Source organism: Octopus bimaculoides, chromosome 7 (assembly GCF_046866305.1).
Source record: "Octopus bimaculoides isolate indiv1 chromosome 7, ASM4686630v1, whole genome shotgun sequence".
NCBI classification, from domain to species: Eukaryota; Metazoa; Mollusca; class Cephalopoda; order Octopoda; family Octopodidae; genus Octopus; species Octopus bimaculoides.
In genome coordinates this window covers 51,546,209-51,568,708 of record NC_142934.1, presented here as the reverse complement: position 1 = coordinate 51,568,708, position 22,500 = coordinate 51,546,209, and the positions used below count along the sequence as shown (strand labels likewise).

Sequence of the window (22,500 nt, the reverse complement as noted above, 5' to 3'; positions counted from 1 at the left end):
TGTTTTCCTCCATTTCCAATATTATTTTGTCAAGTTCCTCTCTGTAATTTGGGTTTGGATCGACAGGTAATTCTTCATATGAAGTTTTGTCATTTAAAACTTCTTCACAAGCCGAAATATACTCACTTTTGTCCATAATGACGATAGCGCCTCCCTTATCCGCCATCTTAATAACAATAGAATCGTTATTAGCTAGACGTCGGAGTGCGTAACGCTGGGAATTTGTGAGGTTATTCCAGGATTTCTTTCCAGTTGTTTTAAGGCTTTCTCTAATGCTTGCCTGACAAGATTCAAGAAATTCTAGTAGTGCTTGTGAACGTCCCTCCCGAACTTTATCTGGATACCAATTGGGATTCTTTTCAATCCAATTATGCCAGATTCGATCATCATCATCATCATTACTTTTAGGAAATATAGGGTTTTCTGCCGCCTCGTTACCAGTTTTCTCAAAAAAATATTCTTTCAGCTTGTGGCGGCGGACAAACTGAAATAGCCCTTGAGCTAGTTTATTCTTGTCGAAATTTTTAGTGCTTGGGCAAAAACTCAGTCCAAGCTCTAAGACTGAGACATCGTCGGGCGAAAGTTTTAATTTGGATAAATTTATAACCGACTTATTCTCTAATGTGATGGTTTTTCTCGGGCAAGTGGTTTTCAGAGTCTTTTTTTCTTTAGATTCCTGACTACTTTTTGAGTGTTGCTCGTAATCTTCACTTAAAATGTGGAACCTATTCGGTGACAAAATTTGTTCTGAATGGTCATGTGAGACGTTACAATTTTTACTCGTCTTTCTAGGGGTAATCCATTTCTGGGTGGATGATAGAAAGTGAGTGACGTCTGTGGTATTAGTAGACATTTGAAAAACCTTTACTTTCGGGAAAGGAACAAATTTATTGTTTTCGAGGCAAAATCTTAAATGTGCTCGCATTTTTGACTGATCAAATAGAAATTTTTCTGGAGCGTTTCCAATGACCAGTTCAAATGCATACGCTAGGGCAAAAAGGCCACAATCATATGCGCCAACTTGGGGATTCATGATATGAACTTGTTGAATTGTAGGAATAATGTTTGTTTGTGGTGAATACAACGTTGTTATTTGTGCCATTAGTTCCTGTGAAACTGGTAAATTCAAACTGTCATAAATATAAACATCTCCAAAAAAATTTGTTGATAAAACAAAATGATTGTTCCTGGTGTGATGGATAAACAGTGTACGGTGTGGATTGTATGTTAGAAATTCCGTATGAGAAAAAATGGTTGGTTGTATTGGAATTTCTGGAAAATTTTCCGTTACGATTTTCAACCCGGCGTCAATGAGTTTATCACATAACATTTGTCCTGAAAGTAAAAACGACTTCTCCTCATATTTCAAAGCAAATCTTCTCAACCAAAATGTTCCCTTGCCCACTGGCTCAGGGGAATGGGAAATCAGCTTTTTCAGCTTCTTTTCTTTTTTTGTTTTCAGGGCCGAAATTTCCTTTTTTTCAAAGTTCACCAAACAGTTCCACAAAAAATTCAAACGATTTTTAGAACATACCTTTTCAAGGACACTCGAAATCTCTTTAATGTCTGTACCAAGTTGTTTTAATTTTGAACGATAGTGTTCAATAATAGCTTCCATTATGTTAAATGAATTGCTCTCACCAATTAATTTAAACTTTTGAAGCAATGAGTTGTCAGGCTTTGATGTACATATTGGTATGTTTGATGTAAGACCGTCCGGTATAACTTTTTCTTGTTTGCATCTTTCCAGAAAGGATAGGTGGCTCTTGATTCTAGCACGAAAACGATTAAGTTTTTTCACTGACAGAAATGTCGATTTCTCAATTTCTGATTCATATTTGAATGGTACGAAGTCCATTGGTCCAGGATTGGGTTCAACACTGGGGTCTAGCGAAACTAATAGGGCTGACAAGCCAACTGTGAGAAGGAATAAAACGCAAAAGCTGTAATTTACATTACGATTTTCCTTAGACACCCGGCTGCTTTGGTGACTTCTAGAATTTCTGTATGTTCCAATTCTTATTCTGTGTACCATAAAATCAATCGTCTCAATCTACTTGATTTTTATATTTAAAAAAAGGATTGACGTAACTCTTCACGAAGGTAAATAGTCAAAACGAAGAGCGCGATTTTAGATGTTTTATTTTTTGAACAACATTTCGACAGAACGTCTGTCTTTCTCAAGTTCAAACCAAAAGGTGATTGACTTGTGTGTTGATCTAAAGTTTTGTCCATTTTCTGATTATTTAAATTTTATTCCTGATAAACCTTTGTTTATTCTGTTGTTACCTGTACCCTACGAGCGTAGTAGCATAGTGCGCTTGCATACCCATGCCCAGAGATAACACATGTAACTGCTGGTACCGACATTAAATACGAATATTTTATCCTTTAGTCGGTCACTATAACAGCTAACTCTGCTTACCTTATATATATATATATATATATATATATATATATATATATATATATATATATATATATATATATATATATATATATATATATATACATTACGATTCAAATAAGATAACTTATTTTAGAACATAGAAACGCCGTTAGAACAGCAAAAACATTGGGTAAATTTCCCTTACAAAACGGAAAAATTTGTATCTTAATATACTCATTTCGGTGCTTATGAAAAAACAAATGTTTATATATATGTGCATAAAAGCACATACATATATCATAGCAGATAAGAATTGTCTGTCATGGACACAAAAATTCATTCTACTGGAAATCATCAGTGAGAAACGTCCTGTCACCGCATGCCAGTCAAATCTCGCTGCTACGATATATTAAATATCAGTATCTTTTCTTAGACACTGATGTCGCAAATCACAATTAATTATTAGCAACAAAAGTATTAATACCAAAAGATAATATTTATATCCAACTTAATATGGATGTTTTGTTAGAACACTGAATACTGTGCTATTAGTCTTGAGAGATCTTCTCATATAGGCGCTTAGTACACAAGAGTATACACATACATCATAGCAGACGAGTATTGTCAGTTATGAGCGCCGGAACTCCCATATCACGTGATTTCATTCGTCTAGAAATCATCAATAGGAAGCTATGCTTTGTTAGACTAGCTTCTCGAAAAAAATGCAAATATTCAACCATTGAGATAAAATCTACATATACAGTAACAAGGGACACTAGCCGACGAAGTTTGAAATCGAGTCTGCATTAAGTATGTGTTATAATATATTTAGTAATGCAGTAAACACGGAAAAAAAATTGAAGTGGCATTAATGCTATTAATGGTGATAGCATTAATAAGAAAAGTAAAAGTAATATTAACGTTACCAATGAGCAAAACAATAATAATTTTATTAGTAATAATATAAATAATTCCGAACATCAAAATACACCGTGGTATTATTAGTGGCAGGAAATCTAGTCTGGACTTCTACTAGAATTCCATCAACTTGCATTAAAACTGAGCAGAAGATGACTATAAATGCTTCTACATAATCGAAGCATTATTCCAGTCTTAAGAGACTATCATTTTCCCAGGCACTAAATATGAGCTTGAACAGAAGAACCAGCACTATATATATGTGTGTATGTATTAGGTCATCAAGTATGAAATTTGTAGAAAAGAAAAATAAAGTTTGATAATGTTTTATAAATACAAGGAATAGTTTTATTCATCAAAATATGCACCCATATTGTCAATACACTTTTGCCATTTCAGCGGTAGCTTGTCCAACCCGGAACTGTAAAAGCCTGGCAATCTAGAGTCAATAAAATCTTGGAAGACCTGTTTTACAGCATCGTCGGAATCAAATTTTTTTCCTATCTAAAAGTTATCCAAATTCTGGAAGAAGTGGTAGTCAGTGGGGGCAAGATCAGGTGAGTATGGTTTCCTATAGTTTCGCCAATGTCATTTTTGCGATGTGCGGTCTGGCATTGTCTTGTAATAAAATAGTTAATCTGTTGAGTAATCTAGGCTGTTTTTTCTTTTTTCTTGTAAGTTTCTGTATCATTTGGTCTAGTTGGCTGGAGTACACTTCGGCTGTGATTGATGAGCCAGGCTTAATGAAATCATAATGGATCACACCTGCGCCAGACCACCAAACACACCAGCAGCTTCTTTTGATGAGTTTTGCTTTTTGGGCTGTGTTTTGGTGGCTCGTCTTTGTCCAACCATTGTACCGAACATTTACGATTGTTGTATTGGATCTATTTCTCATCACATGTTACAATTCGATTAAATAATTATACATTTTTGTGACGAGAAAGTAACATAATGCAGGCTTCCAAACGTTGCTGTTTCTGATTTTCATTGAGTTCATGTGGAACCTACTTATCTAACTTTTTTACTTTACCGATTTGAACTAGGTGAGTCAACATTGTTTGCTTGTTAACACCAAACAACAACGATAATTCACGGGCACAAATGGATCTGACTCGACGGTGGCTTTCAGTTCGTCATTATCCACCTTTGTTTCTGGTCGACCACATTGCTTATTTGTGTGGTCAAAGTTACCAGAACGAAATTTTGCAAACCAATTTGATACTATCTGCTGTGTAATAACATTAAAATGAAATACTCCATTAATATTCCGAGCTGTCTGTGATGCTGTATTTCCAAGAAAGAACTAATATATTAAAAAATGTACGAATTTCCAACTTGACGACCTAATACGTGTATGTATGTATATATATATATATATATATATATATATATATATATATATATATATATATATATATATATATATATATATATATATATATATATATATATATATATATATATATATATATATATATATTATAGGCGCAACCGTGGGTGTGTTGTAAGAAGTCTGTTTCCCAACCACATGGTTCTGGTTCGGTCCCACTGCATGGCATCTTCGGCAAGTGTCTTCTACTATAGCTTCGGGCCGACCAAAGCCTTGTAGCGGATTTGGTAGACGGAAACTGAAAGAAGCTTGTCATATATATGTATATATATATATGAGTGTATGTGTGTATGTGTGTATGTGCGTGTGCTTCAGTGTGTGTGTGTGTCTGTGTGTCTGTGCTTGTCCCTGTAAGTAGCACATCAGCAAAAATAGAATAAGTTTACAAAGAATAAGCCCTGTGGTCGATTTCTTCGACTAAAACCCTTTAAGGTGATGCTCCAGCACGGCCGCAGTCAAATAGCTGAAACAAGCAAAAGAATAAAAGAATATATACATACATATATATATATATATATTATAATTTTTCCAGAGGATGTAGCAACCGTTACCAATATAGCATAAGAACTTACCTTAGGAGATCATTAACTAGATTCCTTAAGGGTCGTTCTCACAGTTTATATTTATATTATAAGGTTTTTAAACTTTTAAATTTTCATATTCAAAAGAGACAGAGACTTCAAATTCGATATATCGATTTATTCACCACTCTATGTTAACATTTCTGTGCCAAACTTATCCAGTGACTGGTCCATTGGATTTAGACATTTGGCACTTCTTCAGGAGTGGTTACCTTTCGAACAAAACACGAAAAACCACATACATAACTATTATTAACTATTGCCATGGGAAGTTCCGACTCAGCTCAAATAGCTGATATGGTGGGATCATTTATCCTCTATGAATTAAATGATCAATTCTCTAGGGTTAGGGGGGGGGGTTGTATAGAGACGACTGCCTGTTATATGTTAGGAATTGCTCAAACCAGGAACTACAGAGAATTAAGGGTAGGCTGGCCAGATTTTTCAGCAGAATGGGGATGGGTATAGTTTACGAAGATGATGTCTCAGTAGCAAATTTCCTAGATGTAACATTAGATATTAAGAATAAAACATATAGACCATACCACAAACCCCTAACAAACCTACAGTATATAAGTAAATCAAGTAACCATCCTAGGGCTATAATAGAAAATCTAGTAAAAAATATATCTTTAAGACTCTCCAAACTATCTGCCAACAATAGGGTATTTAATAATGAAGCTAATTTCTATAATGCAGCACTAAATAAGGCAGGATATAAAGAAAGGGTCTCCTATATTGAAAATGGTAGCAAAGGAATTGAAACAACTGACAACAACAACAATAATAATAATAATAATAATAATAATAATAATAATAATAATAATAATAATAATAATAATAATAATAATAATAATAATAGGAATAAACACAAAGTAAATAAACTAAATAAACCAAAGTACCCTCATAAAAACAACATAGGTAACTTAAAATTCTTTAAAAACAATATTAATAACCATGAGGATAATAATAAGGATAATAAAATCTGGCTCATAATCCCATTTGGGAAAAATATCAGGAGTAATCTGATAGCTAAGTTTAGAGAAGTAATAGGTAGACACTTCCCAAGGAGCTCACACTATGGTAAGATTATCAACACACATATAATCAGATTTGGATTTTCAAATACTAGGAACATAGCACAGATAATAGCAGCACATAACATTAAAATACTTGAGTCTAGGGAAACAGGTAGGAATGAGAATTTGAATAATAATATAAATGGCAGTAATAATAATAATAATAATAATAATAATAATAATAATAATAATAATAATAATAATAAACATAAGAGCACCACAGCAAACCACAGCACATACCCAAGGCGCACAGAGCTGCGCTCGGTAGTGAAGTGAAAGCACGTTATAAAAATAAAACTACTGAATAATAATAATAATAATAATAATAGTGAGAATGATAACAATGATGGTAATAATAATAATAATAATAATAATGATAATAATGGTGATAATGATAGTAGTAGTAATAATAATAATAATAATAATAATAATAATAATAATAATAATGGAGGTTCATTTATTAATAATAGGAGTAAGAGCATAATCACAGTAAAAGAGGTAAACCCTAGGAGAATAAAATTTGAAGGACCTAATGCGAAAGTCAAAAATATAATATATCAATGCAAAGTAAAGACTCAAACAGATACCATGACATACTTGGGGTGCACTTCAGGACAGGTATGCCGTAGAATTTCTAACCATTTCTCATGCTTTAGAGATAGGAAGAAAATGGCTAGCACTAGTCTTAGCAAATACATCTGGGGTCTTAAGGAAAGTAATAAACAGTATTTATTAGAATGGTCTATAATAGCTAGATCAATGCCATATGAGAGAGGAAGAAAGTATTGTTCGCTCTGTACGGTGGAACTATACCACATACTCTTCTCTAAGGATAAATTGATTAATAAAGTAAAGAATAATGCTCTGAAATGTACGCATATCATAAGAAGTACATTTCGCTGGTATAAATGATCTCAAGATGTGATGAAGTACAGCATGATGTCTCATGTATGTTAATGTATGTGCAATTATGCATATATGGATGAGTGCATATAAGTGTGTGTGTGTATATATATATATATATATATATATATATATATATATGTATATATATATATATATATATATATATATATATATATATATATATATATATGTATATGTGTATATGTATGTATATGTACATGTGTATGTATATATGTATATGTGTTGTATTTGTATGTATGTGTGTATATATATGTATATATGTATATATATATATATATATATATATATATATATATATATATATATATATATATATATGTATATGTGTGTGTGTGCGTATATGTGTATACATATGTATGTGTATGTGTGTGTGTATGTATATATGGATAGGTATACGGGTAAAGTGTATGTATGCATATGTATACGGGTAATATAGTATAGTAAAGAGAAATAAACAAAATAATTAATTAATCTAGTGGAAATCCACAGGAGAGCAATAAAAATAGAAAATTAAGGAGTTATCTCCCCTATAATAACAAAGACGAAAGCTAACGAGATCCTAAAGACTTAATAATAGTTATGTATGTGGTTTTTCGTGTTTTGTTCGAAAGGTAACCACTCCTGAAGAAGTGCGAAATGTCTAAATCCAATGGACCAATCACTGGATAAGTTTGGCACAGAAATGTTAACATAGAGTGGTGAATAAATCGATATATCGAATTTGAAGTCTCTGTCTCTTTTGAATATGAAAATTTAAAAGTTGAAAAACCTTATAATATATATATATATATATATATATATATATATATATATAAAGTTGTAGTATATTGTCAACTTAATGTGACAATCCCAATAAGGGAATACACTACTGCTGTTTAGCCCTAGGAAGCTGGACCGCTTCCTGTCGGCCTTGACACAATTACAGTAATTGTGTCAAGGCCGACAGGAAGCGGTCCAGCTTCCTAGGGCTAAACAGCAGTAGTGTATTCCCTTATTGAGATTGTCACATTAAGTTGACAATATACTACAACTTTGTCGCGCCACTACTGCTTAAATCTCTCTGAGAGATTTAGAAATATTATATTTCTAATATATATATATATATATATATATATATATATATATATATATATATATATATATATATATATATATATATATATGAATGTACGTATGTATGTATGCATATATGTATGTATGTATGTATGTATTATGTATTATGTATTATGTATGTATGTATGTATGTACGTATGTATGTATGTATGTATGCTAGTGTTGGCTTGTGCACACTCACGTAGCTTGGCCTTTCGGCAAAAATCAACGATATAATTAATACCAAGCTTTAAACTAAGCACTGGGGTACATTTCTTCGACTAAATGCATCAAGAAGACGCCCCAGCATGGCTGCAGTCAATTGACTGAAATAAATACAACATAAAAGAAAAAATGATACATTCACACATATATTCATACATACATATGTATTCATATAGTTATTGTTCCGTGATGGTAAGATCAACAAAAAAGCATACCGTCTGGTGAGAGATAAATATTATTTAATAAACACAATATATGCTTTTATGTGCTACTATTAACTTCATGTGCTGAGAGCATGCCAGACAGTATTTTTTAAGACGTTTGGTGTCTTATCACAATCATCAAGCACTGTCCACATGACATAACGAACAAGCGAGAAAAGGCGAAAAAGAAGTGAATATAAAAGGTGGAAGATTGAAAAACCGGAAATCGAAAAATAAAACAGAAAGAAGCAAAAGTGGGGAACTAAAGTTATTTGCCATTAGACCGTAAAGTATAAGGCTGAAAAGATAGTGGCTTAGAGTTTGTGGTACAGTTATTCAATCCAGTGAGAGTAGCACTGAAAATTTCGGATCTTGAATTCAACAATGTGTTAGAGTTCTTAGATCTGAAAAGGACCTGCATTCTTTCATAGGGTACATATTTTTTGATCCGTTAACATATGGTGTGCATTTTTCGACAAGTTTCCACTTTATCGTATGCGGTGTAGCGTTCGACTTTAACTTCAATAGGTGGCTAGCCAACATAGTAGCTTTACTTTTGTCCCTGTGTCGGAAGGAAGATAAGTGATTAAGCATAGCAATCTTTTAATTCGTCTTCACATGGTCCGATATAGCTCTTTCTAACGGTTGTGTTATCATCATACACACACACCCACACACCCACACACCCAAACACCCACACACACACACACACACATGCATATATATATATATATATATATATATATATATATATATATATATATATATATAGGCGCAGGAGTGGCTGTGTGATAAGTAGCTTGCTTACCAACCATATGGTTCTGGGTTCAGTCCCACTGCGTGGCATCTTGGGCAAGTGTCTTTTACTATAGCCTCGGGCCGACCAAAGCCTTGTGAGTGGATTTGGTAGATGGAAACTGAAAGAAGCCTGTCGTATATATGTATATATATATATATATATATATATATATATATATATGTGTGTGTGTGTGTGTGTGTGTGTGTGTGTGTGTGTGTGTGTGTGTGCTTATGTGTCTGTGTTTGTCTCCCTAGCATTGCTTGACAACCGATGCTGGTGTGTTTACATCCCCGTAACTTAGCGGTTCGGCAAAAGAGACCGATAGAATAAGTACTAGGCTTACAAAGAATAAGTCCCGGGGTCGATTTGCTCGACTAAAGGTGGTGCTCCAGCATGGCCGCAGTTAAATGACTGAAACAAGTAAGAGAGTAAAAGAGTATATATATATATATATATATATGCATACATGTCAACTTAAATGCATACAAATACATACACACTGACATAAACACACATGCGTACATATTACATACATATACATAGAAACAAGATGATAATTTATTTTCGAACGCAGAAACGCCGTTAAAACAGCAGAAACATTGAGTAAATTACCCTTATGAAGCGGAAAACTGTATCTACATACACATTTCGGCGTTTAAAAAATAGAGCAAATGTTAGTTTGTTTATATTTATATACACGTGCTTATACATATATACATTCATACACATACATCTCATACATAAACGCATATACTCACGCATACATACATAAACATACATATATTCATGCACATACACACTCATATATATACACATACACACATACAATACATACACACGCACACATATATATTCAATGCATTTATATACACAAATATATACATACATACGTACACACCCTCACGTAAATGGTAATGCGTCTTTATTGGTGTCCGGCTTGAATTCTGCAGCGGGAAAGCTTAAAATAAATCCGAAATACAGACAGACACACAGACAAACTTCTTAAGATTTAAAGAATGATGGTTTAAAACCAGCTACTTTCCTTCACAACCTTGCTACCAAGCAGGTGGTCGGTCAAAATTTACTCTAAAATTCAAAGAGAAAGAGAACATACATACATAGTACGTAGTACACTCATTCATACATGTTGTTGTTGGCACTCCGTCGCTTACGACGTCGAGGATTCCAGTTGATCCGATCAACGGAACAGCCTGCTCGTGAAATTAACGTGCAAGTGGCTGAGCACTCCACAGACACGTGTACCCTTAACGTAGTTCTCGGGGATATTCAGTGTGACACAGTGTGACAAGGCTGGCCCCTTGAATTACAGGTACAATAGAAACAGGAAGTAAGAGTGAGAGAAAGTTGTGGTGGAAGAGTACAGCAGGGTTCGCCACTATCCCCTGCCGGAGCTTCGTGGAGCTTTTTTAGGTGTTTTCGCTCAATAAACACTCGCAACGCCCGGTCTGGGAATCGAAACCACGATCCTATGACCGCGAGTCCGCTGCCCTAACCACTGGGCCATTGCGCCTCCACTCATTCATACATATATACATTCAAACTTACTTAAACACACACACACACGCACACTTACATACATACATACATACATACATACATGCATACATTTCAATTATAGTTGTTCTACTACTATTTCTAAAACGTTATATTGTTTTCGTTTGTCTTGTGAAGAGATTTCAGCTTCTGTACTTTTTGTTTTATTTTGCCAAAAGTCGTCTTAAGATTGTTTACTACTGCTATCACTAGCGGACGAGTATCCACCTTTGAGGTTGACCACAAAGAGATCGAAGCTGTACGGTCTAGTGGTCTTGTGGTTGGAATATGGTAGGGGTTCACTCTCCTGCTTGCAACATATATCGGGTGCAGATTGCATCAAATAACTAACTAGAGGAGGCCTTCCCGTGGGATCAAAAATAGCAGTAACATCGTTTCCTACAGAACAGCCATGTTTAAGTGGCGGTAAACATTTCTTCTCAGTATAGTTACTGCTTTTATCTCTTATAGAGATTTTCTAACTAGCTAATTTGCTTGTTGCAAGATTTGCTTATGAAACAAATAAGGTTCTGAACATGTTTATTTCACTGTTTTTCTTATGATATCAGATTTATGACTGACGTATATCCGGCTACAGTGTCATTTTTCTTGTCACTCCTGTTGCAAAGAGGGGGGAAATTCCAAACAATTCTACGTTCACTTACGTTTCATAAAGATTGTGAATGTTCCAGAAATATTAGATGGATATTAAAAATCATTATTTATATCTCATATATGTGTCGAGGTGTCAACGATCATAAAACCTTATGATGCAGTGTATGCGGTCATTGCCAGTGATGATAGGGAGTGCTGCTTACAAGAACGGGGAGTAGGGTTTCTACGTTGCCACTCGACTCATTAGAAATAGCAACCAAATTTCCGTTAAATCAAATCCTTCTGTGCTTAAAAATAGAAAACGTACGTGTCAACGATAATGTAGTCCTGAATACGTTATGCCTTAAAAATTTATGGGACAGTCACAGCTTGAACACCTTTAGTTATAGATTTCCTCAGTCAGGTTTGATATAGAGTTACACAAAGCTATATACAATAATTTGTAAAATATTAGGGTTAAAAAATCTTATATGAAAAGTCGAAGGCTGTCCATGAACTCACAGCCATACCTTCTGTGGTTATTATTTATAATTTTAGGGTGAATAAGTGTGGTTTAATGATTATGGCGTTGCACTCATGATCGTAAGACTGCGATTTCGTTTTCTGGACAGGGCAATGCGTTGTGTTCTTGAACAAAATATTTCATTTCGCGTTGCTCCAGTCCACTTAGCTGGCAAAAAAGGCAAGACAGCGAGCTGACAGAATCGTTGATTCGCCGGATAAAACGCTTTGTGGAAATTTCGTCAGTCTTTATATTCTGTGTCCAAATTACACCGAATTCGATTTTGCTTTTCATCTTTTCGGGGTCGATAAACTAAGTACTAATCAAGTGCTAGAGTCGATCTAATCGACCAGCCTATCCCACAAGATTTCAGGCCTTGTGTCCAAATTACAAAGAATCATTTTTAGCTTTATCTACTTCGATTTCCGTGTTTAAAACTATTTCATATCTCTCATAGTTTCTAAAATTCTTATGTCAACAATAATTATTGTTTTTCTTTTACCTTCTTCCCAACTACTCTCTATAAATACTTCAGTGTGATTAATACGTGTCATATATTTATTTAACAAGAGATTTGTGTGTCTATCTATCAACTCACATAACTTAGAAGAAGAAGGTTAGCTGCCGTGTTCCTTTTTTAGAGCCTCAGAAACTACTGCGAGAAAATGTAGAAGTTGCCTTTTATAGCTGAGACTCAATCAGAAACGTTAGCACGTTGGGCGAAATTCTTAGCGGTATTTTGTCTGCTGCTACGTTCTGAGTTCAAATTCCGCCGAGGTCGACTTAGCCTTTCATCCTTTCGGGGTCGATAAATAAAGCACCAGTTACGCACTGGGGTCGATGTAATCGACTTAATTTGTTTGTCCCCTCTATGTTTAGCCCTTTGTGGGCAATAAAGAATATGAATGCTTATAACAAAATGCATTTCGCCAAAAGCACTCAAAAGTCAGGTGCTGGTTTTAAACCACTATAACTGAATGATTCTACCACTGAATTGTATACATGTATATGCGTATTTTATCATTCTTGCATTCATTTATTCTTTTACCTGTTTTCGTCTTTGGACTGCAAATATGCTGGAGCACTCCCTTGCACGGTTTATTCGCAGAAGACCCCAGTTCTTATGTTTTAAGAGTGGTGCTCATTCTGTTGGTCTTTCTTTTTCGAACTGCTACGTTGCGGTGGTGTAAAGGAACCAATACCGGTTGTTTTATGTGTGGAGATGGACAAACACACACTCAAACAAGCGTAAAAACTATCCACTAGATGGCAACTCCCTAGAAAAGTCGATAGTATACAATGCAAAGGTTGAATCAAACAACAGTGATGAGCTTAAAACCTATACTTAAAACTCACTTTCTGCAAACATAAACATTCATTTGTCAGCTCCCGACAGAAAATGCACTACGGCTCGAAGTTCATGTGGTCCTTGCGTGAAATAAGTCCTCATGAATTCAAAATTACCTGGTCTACTGTAGATAATGTGCAACCATACAGGAACGGGAGCTTCAAATCAAATTCGATGTGACCTTTGTTTGAGCGAAAAACTGAGAATTTTGGTTGAAGGCACCAATAGTTTGAACAAAAGAACTGACTTGTTAACGTGGCTAAGTATATTTTATGCAAATACAAGCCTCCTCGAAATTCGTTTTGGTTCAGAAAAACCGTTGGTTTTCGAAATGTTTAATTAATAGGTTTTATTGATATATGTTTTAATATGTGTGGTTGCTTGTCTGTGTGTGAGTATAGGTATAATGGCATATGTGTATATGTATACGTGTATGTATACACGTATACATGAATATATAATTCTGTATATATATATGTGTGTGTCTATAAGTGTGCATATGTGTATATGTATGCGTCTACACATGCGCGTGCAAAATGAACACTCGCGTACACACTCATTGTTTTTTAAAATATTAATTAACATTATTTCTTAAAAGTATTATTTTGAAACTTTGCTTAAAAAGCAATGCAATTTCCTAACTTCGGTTGCATGGAGTTTATGATGTTTATAATAATATTACCACAAGAACCAGAAGTGAAATCAAAAGCGTGTGCTTGAAGCAGTCGCGTTTGCACGTGTCGTTCACAAAGGTTTTTTAACGAAAGAACATAAGGAGAAGCTTTTCCTTCAAACTTCCATTTCATATTTCAAAACATATTCAGGACAGTGGCTATTCAAAAGAAAACCAGGCCCGATTTACCAACTTGTGATCGGAAGAGACTTTCAGTCATAAAGTATTAAAGAATACTCTACATCTGTACTGAGTTCTGTAATTTATCACTTCTTGTGAATCAACATATATATTGGGTTGTCCGGAAAGTTCGTGCCGATTTATAGTAGCTTACCTTTCGACTTATTTTAGAACATGGTTGAGTCCATAAAATAGGATTTGACAACACTTCCATTTAGAGCACAGTTTAAGCTATCTTTTCGTGGAAAAAGGTTTATGCCCTTCAATATATTGATGGCAGACCTCGTCAGAGTAATGCGAAATGTGTCTCGCATGTGCGACCCTACAGAGTTAACGAGACATATACAACATTTCGTTCACCGCATACAGTTTTCAGGTTACAGCCATAAAGAAAGGATCAGAGTATACAAAGGAACTATGAGGAAATTTGAAACTATCAATCGTAACGATAGGAATGGGATTTGCCCACTTTATAGGACCAAGTCATGGAACACCATTGAAAGGATTAAGAAGAAAATAGGGAAGGCCAACTCATGGTATGATAGCCACAAATACCAGAGTGTCATGTTCGTCGACACTACCCCTAGAGGTGAACTAGCGTACCGCTTTAGAAGGGCCCTAGACAAACTTAAACTAAGAATTAAGGTTGTTGAAAGACCAGGCAACCCTATCAAATCCCTTATCGGTAGAATCTACCCTTTCAGTAGAACCCCCTGTACTGATAGGAACTGTACTGTATGTAGATTTAGCCCACAAACAAACTGCAAAGCCAGAAATGTAGTCTATAGTATAAGATGTACAGAGGGACGATGCAGTAACAAGACAACGACGTACGTAGGGGAAACGGCACGGAGCATAGGAGAGCGGGTAAATGACCATTGGAGGGAACTTAAGGAAGAGAAGAGCTCATCAGTTCTGTACCAGCACGCTGAGCAGGAACACGGAGGCTCACTCAACAACATAGAAGTTAAAATCTTGTCCATACATAGAACAGACGCAAAGCTTAGACAAATTACAGAAGCTACACACATAATAGAAGATAAACCTAGCCTGAATAGGAAACTGGAATGGAACACTAGCACACACCCCCAACACACCACAACATATGACAGAATAAAATCCCCAGAAACTGATAACAATATGAACAAAATATAATACAATACACAGATAAGCAAATGGAATTAAATAACTATATACGTTAACAAAATTATATTAAATTAAATACAAAAAATACAAAAAAAGAAAGAATAGAAAAAAATAATAACAAGTAGGTCTAAGCACATGAACAAATAAAAACAAATTAACCGAACGTGTATAAACAGGGGATACAGATAATATAGGCATTCCCCATACACACACACGCACTTACTAAGCATAGACATACATAGGGGGATACGCAAGCGCAAATAAAGACACATACAATAGGAATACAAAATACAAAATGGCTGATCGTTAGTAAGGTAAGACACACAAATAAGAAAGAACAAAGCAAAGGACTACTGATGCGGTCACAGAAGTGTGACGAAAGAACTCTGGCCGAAATGCGATTAATGTAATATAAAATAAAGCTGAAGCAAATTAACACCAAATATATAGTGCGTGCGTTTTTATTGGCTAAACTGGCAACATGACCATCCCCAAATACAACAATATCTGTTTCAACACAGGATTTTACATATACATACATACAAACATACATACATACATACATACATACATACATACGTACACACACACATACATACATACATACATACATACATACATACATACATACATATACACACACATACATATAAATATATTAATATTCACAAGCAGAATGGAATGAGCAAGTTATTTAATTACATAGAATTACAATTGCTTCATCGATATTCGATCTTAAGTCTATCACTATATTATTATTATAATCCATTTGTTGCCGAAACTTGTACTATCAACAATTTCTACTTAATTGAAATCGATATTATCTATATAGATTAGTTCATTATTATTATTATTATTGCTTTACCTCTCAGAACGTTCGGTCTTGTTTGTTCTGATAGATTCTGTGAGAGCAGACAGCAGCCTGCTCTCAGAGGTCTCCCAGGATCTCTTCCCGCACATTATAAGGTCTGATACTTGATTGTTAATTATCGTGTGAGACATTCAACATCCTAGTACCAATTTCAAAATTCTAACTGTCCCCAGCAGACCAGTTTGGGGGGCTTACTCTGCTATGTCGATTCCGATTTCTTTCACACACACACACACACACACACACACACGCACATACACACACACACACACACACATACACACACACACACACACACACACACATATATATATATATATATATATATATATATATATATATATATATATATATATATATGACGACTGCTCCATCTTGACAGACGATAGCCATCCCATCAACAATCCACACATATCATCACGCAGTACAATCACTCCGTTGGTGAGCCCTCAAGTGACTTTGAAGTCCGGCTGCTGAGCGACAAGGTCTACAGCACAGATGACAAATGTTCAGGCCTCTCGATCCTTGCCCGCTGGCATCTGATTCTAAGGAAACGCCTCTGTGAACCAGCATATGTCTCTTAAGTCCGGGTATTGTTTTACAAACCTTGTGACATATGCCACAGGTCGCAGAAGGCGGTTGGTATTTAGGGTGTCTGGAATTTCTACCCTCATGTGTTTTCATGTGATTCACATATCCTGCTTTTGACAGAAGAACGCGATCACACACAATACACATCCTATACTCTCCATTGTTTACAATTTTTCCCTTTCGACAGGCCCGCTTAAGCTCAAGTTGCTGAAATATCTTTTCCTCCCAGACATCACAGCTCGTCCTGACAACAGCTCTCCACTTGCTTCGATCCAGAACATCTCCTTCCCAATCACTTTCATACATATCTAGTTTTTTTAGGTTTTGTTTAATGCAATCTTTATACCTCTTGCTCGGTTTCTGCCGCGGTCGCTCACCAGAGCTGAGCTCACCATAAAATAAGCGCTTCGGCAAACGATCATCCTTCATTCTAATTACATGCCCAGTCCATCTCATTTGGGCCAGGATAATATGTTTTTCAATTGAGCTACAGTGCGCCCTGCGCAAAACCTCTATATCTGCTACGAAGCTCTTCCATTTTACTCCTAGGATGCGTCTTAGACACTTTTGATGAAACCTTTCTAGCATCTTTACATGACGCTTGTAAGTGGTCCATGTTTCGCCTGAATAAAGAAGTGCAGTCAATACACACGCTTTGTAGATGCTGATTTTTGTCTGCAGGGAGATATCTCTATCAGCCCATACTCGCTTTTCAAGCTTTCCAAATGCAGCACTTCCCTTCGCTATTCGATAGTATATTTCTGCATCAAGACCACCATCCCTTGACAGTGTGGTTCCAAGGTAAACAAAGGTGTCAATGACTTCTAATCTTGTTCCGTTCACAAAGATGTTTGGTTCAGTATATATTTGTCCAGGTGTGGGGGTAAACATTACCTTGGTTTTTCTCAGACTTACTGTGAGTCCAAAATATGTACATGCAGTGGAAAATCTATCCATTAAATGTTGCATATCTTCCTCTGTGTGTGCCAGCAAGTCAGCATCATCAGCATAGAGCAATTCTCTGACAAGTACTCTGAAAACCTTTGCCTTACAGTTAAACCTGGTCAGATTAAATATGCTACCAGATGTCCGGAATCTGATTCCGATTCCCCTGTTACAATCCTCAAATGCATACCAAAGCAATGTGGCAAAATATATAGAGAAAAGTGTAGGGGCAGGAATATCTCCCTGTTTTACACCGTTGTCCACTGAAAATTCATCAGATAGATTACCATTAAAAACTACCTGAGCTTTCATGTTGCTGTGCAATTTCTCGAAGAGGCTCACAAAATGTGTCGGGCAACCAAGTTTGCACAAAACAATCCACAGTGCGTCCCTGTTTACCGTGTCAAATGCCTTAGTTAGATCTATAAAAACCTGGTATAGTGGCATTTGTTCCTCTAAACATTTCTCCTGAACCTGCCTTGCAGAAAATATCATATCCATTGTTCCCCGCTCGGGTCTGAAACCACACTGTTCCTCAGGAATCACATGTGGACACACATTCTCCACGAAACGTTCTAACATGATCCTCGAAAGTATCTTCCCAGTATGTGCCAGGAGAGTTATTCCTCTGGAATTACCACACACTGATTTGGGTCCCTTACCTTTATATATAGGGATTAGAATGCCGTTTATCCATTCCTGTGGCACAGAGGACTCAGTCCAAACTTGACACAACAGGCTATGAATTTCAGAGGAGATGTGATCCCCACCTGCTTTCAGAATTTCAGCTGGAATACCATCCAGCCCAGGAGCTTTGTTGGATCTCAGTTTCCGTATTGCCAGTTTTACTTCTTCAATGGAAGGCGCATCGTCCATGTGTTGCATTATCACTCTTTGGGGGATATTATTTATGACATCCATGTTCACTACAGATGGATTATGGAAAAGTTCCGCAAAATGCTCCCTCCATCTGCTCATTATTCCAGGAGGATCCTTAATAACCTCATTTCCGTCTTTTGATTTCAAGGGAACATATGTTGAGGACTGCGGTCCAAAAGCTTGTCGCAATAAGCCGTACAAGTTTTTAATGTCTTTCCTTTCATAAGATGCCTGTATTTCCTCAGACAAATTACTCCACCAGGTATCTTTGAGCCTCCTTAATTCCTTTTGCAGTTCTGCTTTCTGCGCTCTGTATACCTTTTCTAGTTTTTCTTTGCCCTTAATGTTTGGGTTAAGAAGTTTTTCATAAGTAGACCTCTTTGTTGCCAGTAGCTCATTTACCATTGCATCATTGGAGTCAAACCAATCTCTATGTTGTCTCCTCTTAAAACCCAGCACATCCACTCCAGCCTTATATAATCCTTCTCGAAAAGATTGTCATGAACCTTCAAAATAAATATTACTGCATCTATCCCGAAATAGCTGTGAGACCTGTGGCTGTTTAAGTTGTCCTACATCAATTTTTTGGGGGACTCGCACACCTGCACTGCGTTTTCTTGTACGAACCCTGAATTTGAACTTAGCCCTAACCATTTTGTGATCAGTATCACAATCAGCTCCTCGCAATACTCTGAGACTACACAAATCCTGTAGGTCAGATTTCCGAGTTAATACAAGGTCAATCATGTGACCTTGCTTTGATCTTGGATGAACCCAGGTGACTTTATGTTTCAGCTTATGGTGAAAAAATGTGTTTCCAACAGCCAACCCTAGTTCAGAGCACATTTGTAGCAGGTGTAAACCATTTTTGTTCACCTTACCTATTCCATACCGCCCAAGTACATTCCAAGCACTATTGTTCCTGCCAACACGTGCATTGAAGTCGCCGAGCACAACCAACTTCTCATTCAGAGGGACTGAGAGGATACTACCTCTAAGTTCCTCATAGAATGCATGGATATTTTCTTCATTTGCTGAGAGTGTGGGAGCATAGATGGAGAAAACAGTCACAAAGTGTCCACAAGAGAGAGGGATCCGGAGTTCCATCACGCGGTCATTTATACTTTGTGGTTGTTCTAAGTCTTTCAGTAAATTACTTCTAATTGCAAACCCAACACCACCCTCCCTTTTCTCTCCCTTTGGCCTCCCAACCCAGAACACTGTGAAACCGGTTGCTCTTTCAACAAGATGATCTTCACCTGAACATCTTGTTTCAGATAGATCTGCAATATCAACATTAAGACGTCTCAGCTCCTTAGTTACTAGAGCTGTTCTTCTTTCAGGCCTATCCGCTCGATCCAAGAGAGTTCTCACATTCCAGCAAGCCAAGTTAAGTAAAACCTTTTTCCTCGCATACTTTTTATTATTGCTTATATTTCTTCGTTCGTTCCTGCTATATTGAACCACCGTTAGCCGCAGTAAACTAACCAGCAGAGTGCGGACAGACAATTTTTAATGCACCTTTTCTAGCACCTTCCCAGTATATCCAGGTGAGCAGTGTTCTCCTTAAAAGGGCTGCTCAGACACAGGATTCTCCACCGAAAATAGCCCCTGTCCATGAAGACATGTTAGCGATGTTAAGATAAGAACCCTGCCGCCTTATGTGCAGATTTGTAACTGTATGCTTCCAACCGGTCAAGTTTGCATACGTCGCCACTCCTCCATCGCCACAGGACTTTTCTCTCCTCCTTTCTTCTTTCTTCCTCTCCTCTCTTGCCCTTCTCACTCCTTTTTCCTTCCTCCCCCCATCCATCCTTCCCCCTCCTCTCTCTCTCTTTCTTTTCCCTAATTTTTTCTCGGGTCATACTAAGATGACTGTGATTTGACAGTGTTTTGTCTTGTTGGGGACATCTGTACTTCATTGGATCTTAGTGACAAACGCTTGTACAACACCTTTGCCACTCTCTAGGTCAAAATAGTATAATCCAGTGACAAGCGAGAGCAAGATGACTAGTACTAAGTTGACTGCAGGTTTTATATCAGAGTATCCTCTCCTAGGCTTTTCCTCAAAAGGAGACTGCAAGCCAGCAGTAGTAGATCAATTTGAATTCGGAGTTTTATTCTCCTATACTGGTTGTCCTAACCACGACCTCATAAAAAAAAAGAGCCCAGTCTGCTCCCACAGAAGTCATGGACCTGGTTTTATGTCGGAGTGTCCTTCTCCTAGAAGAGTTGCCTTCACTTGGCTAATGGGCCTCATCTACCCCACATATTAAAAAAAAATAAAAAAATTAAAAAAAGACAGAATATAAGAAGTACATAGAAAATACATAGAAAAGTCAATATAAAAGATGTAGATATGAAAGGAGAAAAGTAAATGCAATGGAGGTACATATAAAATATAAAATATATATAAAAACGATGTGTAAAAAACACATAAATACGATGTGTAAAAACACATAAAGATACATAAAAAGTAAATATAAAAATATATAAAAAGTAAATATAAAAAAAAAATATATATATATATATATATATAAAGAAATGCATATAAAAATATACACACACACGGCACAGCACAACAACACGCGCACACAGAATTTAAACACACACACAGAAACAAACATTGTTGGGTGGACGTTACTACACAGTAGTTCTTACGTCCTTTCGACGAGTCTTAGTTTTCATCCCGCAGGATGCCAACAATCACCCTCCTCACCAAGAGAGCTTGGTGGGGTTGCCAGTTTAGTCGCCGACGACCCGAACATGAGACAGGTTGTTCTGGATTACATGTTACCAGTATCGCTCAGGAATACTTATAAGAGCAACCTGACATAAATATATATATATACATATATATTTTTTCATTTCAAAGTTTCAGCTCAGAGCTGCGGCCATGCTGATGCACCACCGTGTATATATATATATATATATTTATATTTATATTTTTTCTCCTTGTTTCTCTCGTTGTTTCTTTCTGTGTTCCTTTCAGTTGAAGAGTGTAAGCTCGAAACGTCAAAGACTTTCTCTATTCCCGAGCGTTAAACTAATACATCCATTTGTTGTTTACTCCACCTGTCTTCGTCTGTTGTTTTTTTTTCGTAAATTCTCCCAGATATATATATATCACGCACACGGAAACACACATACAGACACACATAAACATACATAAACACACACACACCCGTACCTAACACTCACAATCCCACACACACACACGCACATCCACACACATACACACACACGCACACACCCACATACACACACACACGCACACACACTTCTCACCAACACTACACACTCACACAGACACGCATACAATTACACACACATGGGCATAAACAACACACGCACATACAATAGCAAACGCACGCACACACACGTACACAGCAACGCACATATACACAACATACACATACACACAAACACACACGCACGCACAAAAACATACACATACACACACGCGCACATACAAAATACACACACACACGTACACGTACCCAACACCTACAACCCCACACAAACACGAACACACACATACTCTAAAAACCGCCTGTTGACCTTCCACCTAACACCGTCTATAATCATCC

At 36.4% G+C, this 22,500-nt stretch overlaps 1 long non-coding RNA gene across 1 annotated transcript in view; it reads left to right on the top strand.

Moving 5' to 3' along the window:
- Window positions 1-22,500, top strand: part of LOC149134697 (uncharacterized) — a 151,497-nt gene that overhangs the window by 98,760 nt on the left and 30,237 nt on the right. The window contains exon 2 of the long non-coding RNA XR_016242631.1: window positions 3,707-3,864. This is a non-coding gene — a long non-coding RNA (uncharacterized LOC149134697). The remainder of the gene's footprint in view (window positions 1-3,706; window positions 3,865-22,500) is intronic.